Source organism: Nannospalax galili, unplaced genomic scaffold (genome assembly GCF_000622305.1).
Source record: "Nannospalax galili isolate Female #2095 unplaced genomic scaffold, S.galili_v1.0 scaffold829, whole genome shotgun sequence".
Lineage (NCBI taxonomy): Eukaryota > Metazoa > Chordata > Mammalia > Rodentia > Spalacidae > Nannospalax > Nannospalax galili.
The window spans coordinates 3,674,291-3,683,924 of NW_008360329.1; the positions used below are offsets into that span (position 1 = coordinate 3,674,291).

A 9,634-nucleotide genomic window follows, 5' to 3' on the forward strand; every position below is an offset into this window, starting at 1 on the left:
TTTATTTTATTTTTTGGTCTTTTTGAGATTGTTGGTCTTTTTGAGACAGGTTCTCCCTGTAGCCCCAGCTGACCTGGAACTCACCATACAGACCAGGCTGGCCTTGAAGTCACAGAGATCCTCCTGCTTCTGCCTCCCGAATGCTGGGATTTTGAAATATTACCGAAGCCCCTCCCACCCCTTCTAACTGTTATACCAGTAACACAGTATTAATCACGCTGTGTTTCTGTGTGGCCACCACACCACATTATGCTGGTCATATTATGATGCTCAGTTGTGTCTATGTTCTACTCCTCCAACCATGAGCTCGTTTATACAACAGAACGCAGGTTTTACATGTGTTCACATTTTCAGGGGAGGCTCAGCACCTGGCACTTATTAATTGTCTGATGAATGAATATTGGATGAATTGAGTGATCAAGAGAAAAGGGAAAGCGTGATAGTTGCATGACCAAGTTCAAGAATACCACCCATCAACACAGTGTGTCTCTGCCAGTTACTGTGGTCTCCAGCTTCCAAAAGTGTCTCTTTTGGAGGTTTCTTTTTTTTTTTTTTTTTAATTTTTTTTAATTTTATTTATTTTTTGGTCTTTTTGAGATAGGGTCTCCCTGTAGCCACAGCTGGCCTGGAGCTCACTATGTAGACCAGGCTGGCCTCAAACTCACAGAGATCCACCTGCCTCTGCCTCCTGAGTGCTGGGATTGAAGGTGTGTGCCATCACACCTGGCTCTTATTATTTTTATTTTATGTGTATGAGTATATTGCTCGGATACTCAGTGTGTAAGTGCACCCGTGTTGTGCAGTGCCACAGAGGCCAGAAGAGGGCATCAGATTCCCCTGGAACTGGAGTTAAGAATGTTTCTTAACTACCATGTGGTGCTGGGAATCGAACCCGGGTCCTCTGCAAGAGCAGTCAGTGCGCTTAACCACTGAGCCAGCTCTCCAGCCCCTCTTTTGGAGATTTTATTGTCTCCTGCTGCTTCTGAATTTGTAGCAACTGTTTCCTTTTGGAAAATATTCCTGACTGCAATTTATTTCTGCTTTGTCTGCTTTGCCACATCTTTTACTAAGAGCATTTTTTACCCACATTTTTTACAATCCAAAACATTGCTAGCTGACATTTGTTGAGCCCTTACAATTTATTAGACCTCTATGCAATGAGTATCTACTATATGTCAAGCATATTTCTAGGTACATTATGAAACAGAACAGGCAAAAATCTGAAGTCTTTGTGTCTGGCTCTACCTGAATATCTTCTTTCTGGTTATATCATCTCATTAAATTATATTGTAAAAGTTAATTTTTCCAGGGGCTGGAGAGATGGCTCAGCAGTTAAGAACTCTGACTGTTCTTGCAGAAGACCCAGATTCAAATCCCAGCACCCACATGGCAGCTAACAACTGTCCATAACTCCAGTTCCAGGGGATCCAACAGCCTCTTCTGTCCTCTGAGGGCATTGCACGCGTGCACTTACCTACATGAAGGCATAACACTCATACACATAAAATAAAAATAATTTAAAAAAATTAATTTTTCCAAGTAGTTATGGAAAGTCTCAATCTAGAGAACTTGGAAAAATTTTTATTAATTTTCAAAATTTATTATTATTATTTTTTTGAGACAGGATCTCTCTGTAGCCCTAGCTGCCCTGGAACTCACTAGGTAGTAGACCAGGCTGGCCTCAAATTCACAGAGATCTGCCTGCCTCTGCTTCCTGTGTGCTGGGATTAAAGACATATGCCACCATGCCTGGCCAATTTATTTTATTTTTAAAAGTGTATGAGTGTTATGGCTGCATGTATGTAAGTGCACCTATGTCATGCTGCATCCAAGAAGTACAGAAGAGGATCCCCTGGAACTTGAGTTACAGTTGTTAGCTGCCTTGTGGGTGCTGAGATTTGAATCCGGGTCTTCTGCAAAAGCAGCCAGCACTCTTAACCACTGAGTCATCTCTCCAGCCCCACGGAAATGCTTTTAGTTTACATTTATTCATCTCTTTTGCTGTCTCTTGACTGGCAAAAGAGACCATCAAATTATCACTACCCGCTCCATATCCTTTTTCTTGAAAATAGGGTCTCCTGTAGCCCAGACTGGCATTGAGTTTGCCCTGAAGCAAAGGATGACCCTGAACTTCTGATCTTCCTGCCTCCACTCCTGAGTACTGGAGTGGAGGAATTACAGGTTTGTGCTGTCGTTCATGATTTCTACTGCTGGGGATCAAATCCAGAGCTTTGTGTGTGCTGGGCAAACACTCTTCAAACTGAGGGACATCCCCAGCCCTCCACATACTTTTAAATTTAAAAAAAGGGGCAGGGGAGTCTGGAGAGATGGCTCTGTGGTTAAGAACACTGGCTGTTCTTGCAGAAGACCCAGGTTCGAATCCCAGCACCCACATGGCAGCTAACAACTGTCTGTAACTCCAGTTCCAGGGGATCCGACAGCCTCTTCTGTCCTCCTTGGGCATTACATGACATGAGTGCATTTATCTACATGCAGACAATACACTCATACACATAAAATAAAAATAAGAAATAAAATACTTTTTTTAAAAAAGTGTGTGGGGTGTGTGTGGGGGTGTGTGTGTATGTGTATGTGTGTTGTGGTGGAGAATGTGTGTGGAGATCAGAGGACAACTTTGTACACTGGATTGTCTCCTTCCACCTTCCCTGGATTCTGAGGCTCTGACTGGTTGCCAGGTTTGCATCATCAGGAGCAAGGTCTTTACCTGCTGAGCCATCTTGCTAGACCCATATCCTTATTTGGTTGGTTGGTTGTTTTGTAAGAGAAGGTCTCTATGTAGCCCTGGCTGGCCTGAAATTCACTGTGTAGACCAGGCTGTCCTTCAACTCACAGAGATCTGCCTGCCTCCAGAGTGCTGGGATTACAAGTGTCCTCTACCATATCCAGCCCTCCTTTTCTATACTGTAACATGTACCAAGTTCCTCCACTGGTTTACAGCCCCTTATTGTTTAGCATGGAGCACTAACCATGTTTCATGTGTACTTGCAGCTCTTGACTGTGGACAGGTGAGTCACTCGCAGGACTTTACACTCAGCCAGCAACTTGGATAAGAGTTAAAACTCCTCTGTGCCTGGGTCCTGATAGCTATTATTAGAATGACAACTACATAAGTACATGGTCCGGAACTTTGGAACTCCTGGTTTGCTTTGCAATCCGTTGTTGCTAATAGGGAGGGGTAGAGTAATTAAGAGATAGTAACAGTTTATTGTAATCTATTTTATTTAACAATCTAGGAAGTTCACAGCCATCAGTAGTTCCAGTGCAATTTCATGTGCAATTAGAAATTTGGGGATCTCAGTGGAGCTGTTAGTGTAGCAGACCTGGAGGTTAAAAAAAAAAAAAAGAGCAAATTTTCGAGAGCACATGGGAAGGGATCTCTAAAATGGACCTCATTGGTTTTGTTTTCAGCATACTGACCTGACCCACTCAGCATGGCTTTTCTTTTCTTTTTTCCTTTTTTCACCTTTTAAAAATTTTTATTTATTATTTTATTTTATGTGTATGGGTATATTGCCTACATATGTGTAAGTGCACTTGTGTAGTGCAACACCCGAGGAGATCCGAAGAAGGTGTCAGATTCCCCCTGAACTGGAGCTAAGGACGGTTGTTACACACCATGTAGGTACTGGGAATCAAATCTGCGTCCTCTACAAGAACAGTCAGTGCTCTCAACGGCTGAGCCATCTCTCCAGCCCCCATGGCTTTTATTTTCCCTGGTGTTAATGCATGCTTTTTTTTACAATGAATTCATGACCTTCAGAAGACACTAATTTGACACACATGATGCCAGGGCCTTCGCAGTCACCACAGGTTTTCTTTTCTCCGAGCATTATGTTCTTATAAAACTCTACTTTGATCCCACAGGAACTTTAGTAGTTTCCTGGTAAGGTGGGGCGCAACCTGTTACCCACTTCCGTCTGGGGGAAGTGCGTAGGATCCTCTAAGCACACAAAATTTTTATTGCAGTAAAAAAATTATATATAACACAAAATTTATCATCTTAACCCTTTTAAAATTCATGGTCTGGTCTGTTGTATATACTCACATTGCTAGGGAATAGATTTCCAGAATCTTTTCATTTTCAAATCTGAAACTCAGTGCCCAGAAAAGAATAACTCCTTCTTTCCCTCTTCCTGAAGTATCTTGAAAGGGAACTCATGTACAGGTTTACAGAGTTCAGTTCTTTCTGTTGTAGAGGTCTCTGAAAATACTAGAAAAAATAGAAAAGGCAAAAATAGAAAAGTGGAGAAAATGAGTACGGGGAAAGCTGTCTCTCTGTCTCCCTGCGAGGATTTTTCTAGTCAAAACGGTGGATGTCAGAAAGTTTGCTGGTAGCTTGAGGTTTTGAGCAGATGACTGGCTTCTAGTGCTGCTGGAGAGGTGGAACACCTTTTGCTTGTTTGTATTTGGGAAGGACATCTAAAAATGGGGCCTAGGAAATAAAAATGCTGCAAATCTGACTCCAGACCTGGCAGTCTCTCCCTCACAGTATGCATGGTAAGCACGGCCTGCTGGCTTGCTGTCTTCCTTTCTTTCTATTTTTCTTCCTTCCTTCCTTCCTTCCTTCCTTCCTTCCTTCCTTCCTTCCTTCCTTCTTTTTTTGTTTTTGTTTTTGTTTTGAGACAGGAGCTCCCTGTAGTCCCAGCTGACCTGGAACTCACTCTGTAGACCAGGCTGGCCTCGAACTCACAGAGATCTGCCTGCCTCTGCCTCTAGAATACTGGTGTTAAATACATAAATACATATGCCACGATACCCAGCCTATGGTCTGTATTTTAAATGCCTCTGGTGATGGGCCTTTCCCAGCCCAGAGGTCCATGTTCCATCATGGGTTTCCCTTTAGCATTGTTACAGGTTTGAGGAAACATCACAGAACTGGTCTCTTGTATGCTAGAAAATGTTGCAGTTACCTAGCTTGTCTGCTCTCTTGACTGTTTCGAGTTCACTTTCTTGTCAAATATAGTCTGAATCTAGGAAATATAAAGGAAAATACCATAAAAATTAGAATATATATGACAACTAAACTTACCATACCAGTAGAGTTTATTTATGTATTTTGAAGCCAAGTATATGGTGAATACCTTGCTCTGTGGCCAGTTGTGGGACTGCAGACCTGGTGGGGGATGGAAACCTTTGTTTACTTGTTTTTTCCCTTCAATATTGCTTTAATATCATCTCCCCCCATTCTCTGTTTATGTGTGTCAGTGATAGATAACACACCTCTGCCTTTACAAGCAAGCCTGCCATCTAGGAAAATCCAAAGAACACTGCCCCCAGCCATGGTGCTGATGTAAGCCACCATGCTGTCCCTCATGGTCAGCTAGCTAGTGCTCTGAGATGGCCTCCTGCCAGGCTTGGTACCCAGAGCAAGATCCAATGCACCTGCTACAATATAGCTTTAGCTACAAGGAAACAGAGGTCAAAGACCATTGAAGTATTTATGTTGCTCTAAAGGTTCCCGCTTAATCTGATTGGAAATAAGACTAGGAAATTAGGTATATTACACAGTACTTAAACAAGTGATGTTGAGTCTGGGAAGGTGGCTCAGTGGGTAAAGAGCTTTCTGTGCAAGCAGGAGGACCTGAGTTTGGATTCCTAGCATTCATGTAAAAGCTGAATGTCGGGGCTGGAGAGATGGCTCAGTGGTTAAGAGCACTGACTGCTCTTGCAGAGGACCTGGGTTTGATTCCCAGCACCCACATGGCAGCTACGAACCGTCCTTAACTCCAGTTCCAGGGGAATCCAAAGTCCTCTTCTGACTTCCGAGGCATTGCACAACATGGGCACACTACATACATGCAGGCAATATACTCATACACATAAAAATAATAAAATAAAGTATTAAAAAAAAAGCTGAATGTGGCAGTGCTTGCCTGGAGTCCCAACACTGGGGGACAGAGACTGGAAGATTCTAGGGACTTGCTGTCCAGATAGCATAGCCCGTAAGTGAATTCAAAGTTCATTGAGTGGCCCTAACTTAGAAAATGGATGGCTAGAGAGATGTCTCAGCAGGTAAGGGCACATGCTGCCAAATATGACAATCCAAGTGTGATCCCAGAACTCACATGATGGAAAGAGGGAACCCACATCACATGTATACTCGTGCGTGTGTGCGCGCGCGTGCACACACACACACACACACACAAATTAATAAATAAATAAATAAATAAATAAATAAATATATAAATAATAGTAAATGAGGTGAAAAGCAATAGAAGAAGACACCTAACTCTGACCTCTGGCTTCCACACTTACGGGCACATGCATCCCCCCACATGCATACAACCATTCCCCCCACATTGATATTAAAAAAACTAATGAATTAAGCAAATGTAAATCAGAACCAACTCTGAGAATCTGCTGAGAGAACTGAGAAACGAGGGGAAATATTCTTAAACTATATCAAATTTCACGTATATGTTTCTGAAATATATTGACTATTTTTGTTTTACATATTATTATTGCTATTGTTGTTGTTAAGGTACTGGAGATGAAACTACATAGCCAGCTCTCTTCTTTCCATTTTGAAACATGGCCTCCCTAAGTGGCCAAGGGTTCTCTCTTTCCACCCCTTAAGTCCCATGGATTGAACTTGGGTCATCAGACTTGGTAGCAAGCATCTTAAACCTGCTGAACAATCTTGCCAGCCCAAGACTTTATTTTTTTGTCAGAGAGAGAAAAAAAAAGCAATGCATGGCATTTCTGCACTGTGTTGTCTGGTGTATTTCTGTAACATTGCTACTTAAAAATAATTCTCTACAGATAGTTTCAGCATCTTTTATTTCAAGAAGCATTTCTTGACATTTCAAAGTGAACTGTGCCTTACAGTTGAAGATTAACTTGTTTAGAAGCCTTTGTGCTGCCCAAAATACCAAAAGATAACAAAAATAATAAGCAAGTAAGGAGCTCAAGCTTTGCTGATGTTTATAACCTAATTTTTCCTGTGGTTGTCTTTTGAAGCTCTGTTAACTATATGCTTCATGGGCAGAAGCATACCAATTTTTGATACTGCTACACATAAGAATTATTTTATAGGGAAATTTGAAACAGTCTATGTATATGTAGACACTTAGCTAAGGAAATGTTTCTGTAAACATGGCCTCCCTTCCACCCTATAATATGTTGATTGATTTCTTACTGTTCCGCTTTGCCTGTCCGAGTCCTTAGTCGGTCTTATTCGTTGTCATGATTGTTGTCATTTTGGGACAGGATCTTACACGGTCAATTCAGTCTGACCTTGAACTCACTATGTAGCTAATCCAAGCTGGTCTCAAACACACGGAGATCCTCTTGCCTCAGTCTCCTGAGTGCAGAACTTTCAAGCATGACTACCATGCCTGGCTCCTATTTCATTTTTAATGTGACTCATAACACACAAAATTGGTTTATGACTTAGCTAGTTGGTCTGAGTGAATGGTTTAGAAAAACAGTTATTCTGGTCCAGGGTTCAGGAAAAGATGCAAATTAAAAATGTTATCTCTTTGCGCCCACTCCCAGGAACGTTGCCCACATACTCCAGATTCACCGTCTGCCCTTCTTCAAATGTCCATTTAGTCTTCATTTCCTTTGTTGCAGGAATATAGGCGAGACCCCTATCCTGAATCAGCCACTCGGCCAGATATTGGGAATAACCGGTGGTCAGGGTAGATGTGGTTCTACTTGTCCAGCATGTAGAGGATTGACTGACTGAGAAAACACTGCCAAACATCCGCCCCCAGGGGTCACATTATGGCCTATCTAAGGGAAATTGAGTTAGAAGAGATGGTGGCATGAGGAGGGAGACTCATGGGTGCTCTGAGAGTGTGGGAGTCATTTGCTCAAGGACTTCCTGCTGGGAGTGATGAAGGCAGTCTTTAGGAAGGGAAGCATTTCACTTGCCTTTGCCAATATGATGGTAAATAAACATGTCAACTTCACCACAGATGGTCTGATAGTGAGGGGTGAGTAGCTCATACGTGTTGATCATACAAAGAATGATAACCAATTTTGAGTTGCACAGTATTAAGAGAAAATTAGGAACAAGGAAAATGGAGACTTCCGGTGGAGAGGAAGTAATAGGAGACAGGGGTGAACTTCTGGGAAGGAGCCTGACTGTGGAGAGACATTTTTACAGGAAGCAGTCTGGATACTTTCACAGATTGAGGGGAGAAAGCAAAAATATCAAAAGCAAAAATATTTGATGAGAATTTTATGGCTAACAACTTGTCTCTTTTAAAATATATTTTATTTATTATTTTTATTTTATGAGTATTTTGCCTGCATGTATGTGAGTGCACCCATGTCGTGCAATGCCCCGGAGGTCAGAAGAGGGCTTTGGATTCCCCTGGAACTGGAGTTAATAAGGATGGGTCGTAGCCGCCCTGTGTGGGGTGGGTGTCGCTGCAAAGTCTTAACTGGATTTCCAAAGTTATATAAAACTTATATAAATTAGATAAAACTCATATAAAACATTGTCAGGCATGGTGCCTGACAGGTCCCAGCACTCAGGACCTGGAGGCAGGAATATCAAGGAATTCACAACCATCCTCCACTATATAGTGAGTTCAAGACCACTCTGGGCTACATGAAACCCTATTTCAATCCTGCCCATCCCCCACATCCCAATCCCCCCAGCAAAAAAATTATTTTTAAGATTTTATTTTTATTTTATGTGTATGAGTGTATTGCCTGCATGTATGTGAGTGCACCCGTGTCGTGCAATGCCGAAGAGGTCGTAAGATAGCTTTGGATTCCCTTGGAACTGGAGTTAAGGACAATTCATAGCCGCCATGTGGGTGCTGGGAATCAAACCCGGGTCCTCTGGAAGAGTAGTCAGTGCTCTTAACCACTGAGCCATCTCTCCAGCCCCCAACTTGTCTTTATTGTGTGTGTGTGTGTGTGTGTTAGGTGGGAATCAAACCCAGGGCCCTGCACATGCTAGGCAAGTGATCTACATACAGTTGTCTTCCAGCCTCTTTCATTTTCTTGAATGTCAGCATGTTGTCTTGAAATTACTCCCTAAGTTCCAGGTCCTCTTCTTTCATCTGTTTCTTTCATTGATTTCTTTGGGCTGGTGAAAGCTACATCACCTGTAATGGAAGGATAATATACATTAAATCAAAGTTCAGGAAACAGGATTGCACTGTTTGATGAATTTTCATAAGATGAATACATCTGTGTATTCCCTGCACTCACTCAAGACATGGAATGTGACCAGTACCTGGGAAGTCAGCCATCTTCAGGAACACTTCCTGCTTCTCTCTCCCCACCCCTAACCCTTACTCTCGTCTTCCAAGGGTGACCAGAAATCTGACTTCGAATAAGTCAGATTTTTTTCACTAGGCATGGTGGCATACACCTTTGATCCCAGCACTGGGGAGACAGAAGCAGTCAGATATCTGTGAAACTGAGGCCAGCCTGGTCTACATTAAAAAAAAAAAAAAAAAAAAAGCTGGGCATGGTGGTGTATGCTTTTAATCCCAGCACTCCGGAGGCAGAGGCAGGTGGATCTCTGTGAGTTCAAGGCCAGCCTGGTCTCCATAGTGAGTTCCAGGCCAGCTGGGGCTTCAGGGAGACCCTGTCTCAAAAAGACCAAAAAAAAAAAACAAACAAAAAAAGTGGGTTTTTTTCAAAT

At 42.4% G+C, this 9,634-nt stretch overlaps 1 pseudogene; it reads right to left on the reverse strand.

Moving 5' to 3' along the window:
- Positions 1-3,242: 3,242 nt before the first annotated feature.
- LOC108490332 lies at positions 3,243-3,851 on the reverse strand (annotated as a pseudogene).
- Between the last annotated feature and the right edge of the window lie 5,783 nt (positions 3,852-9,634).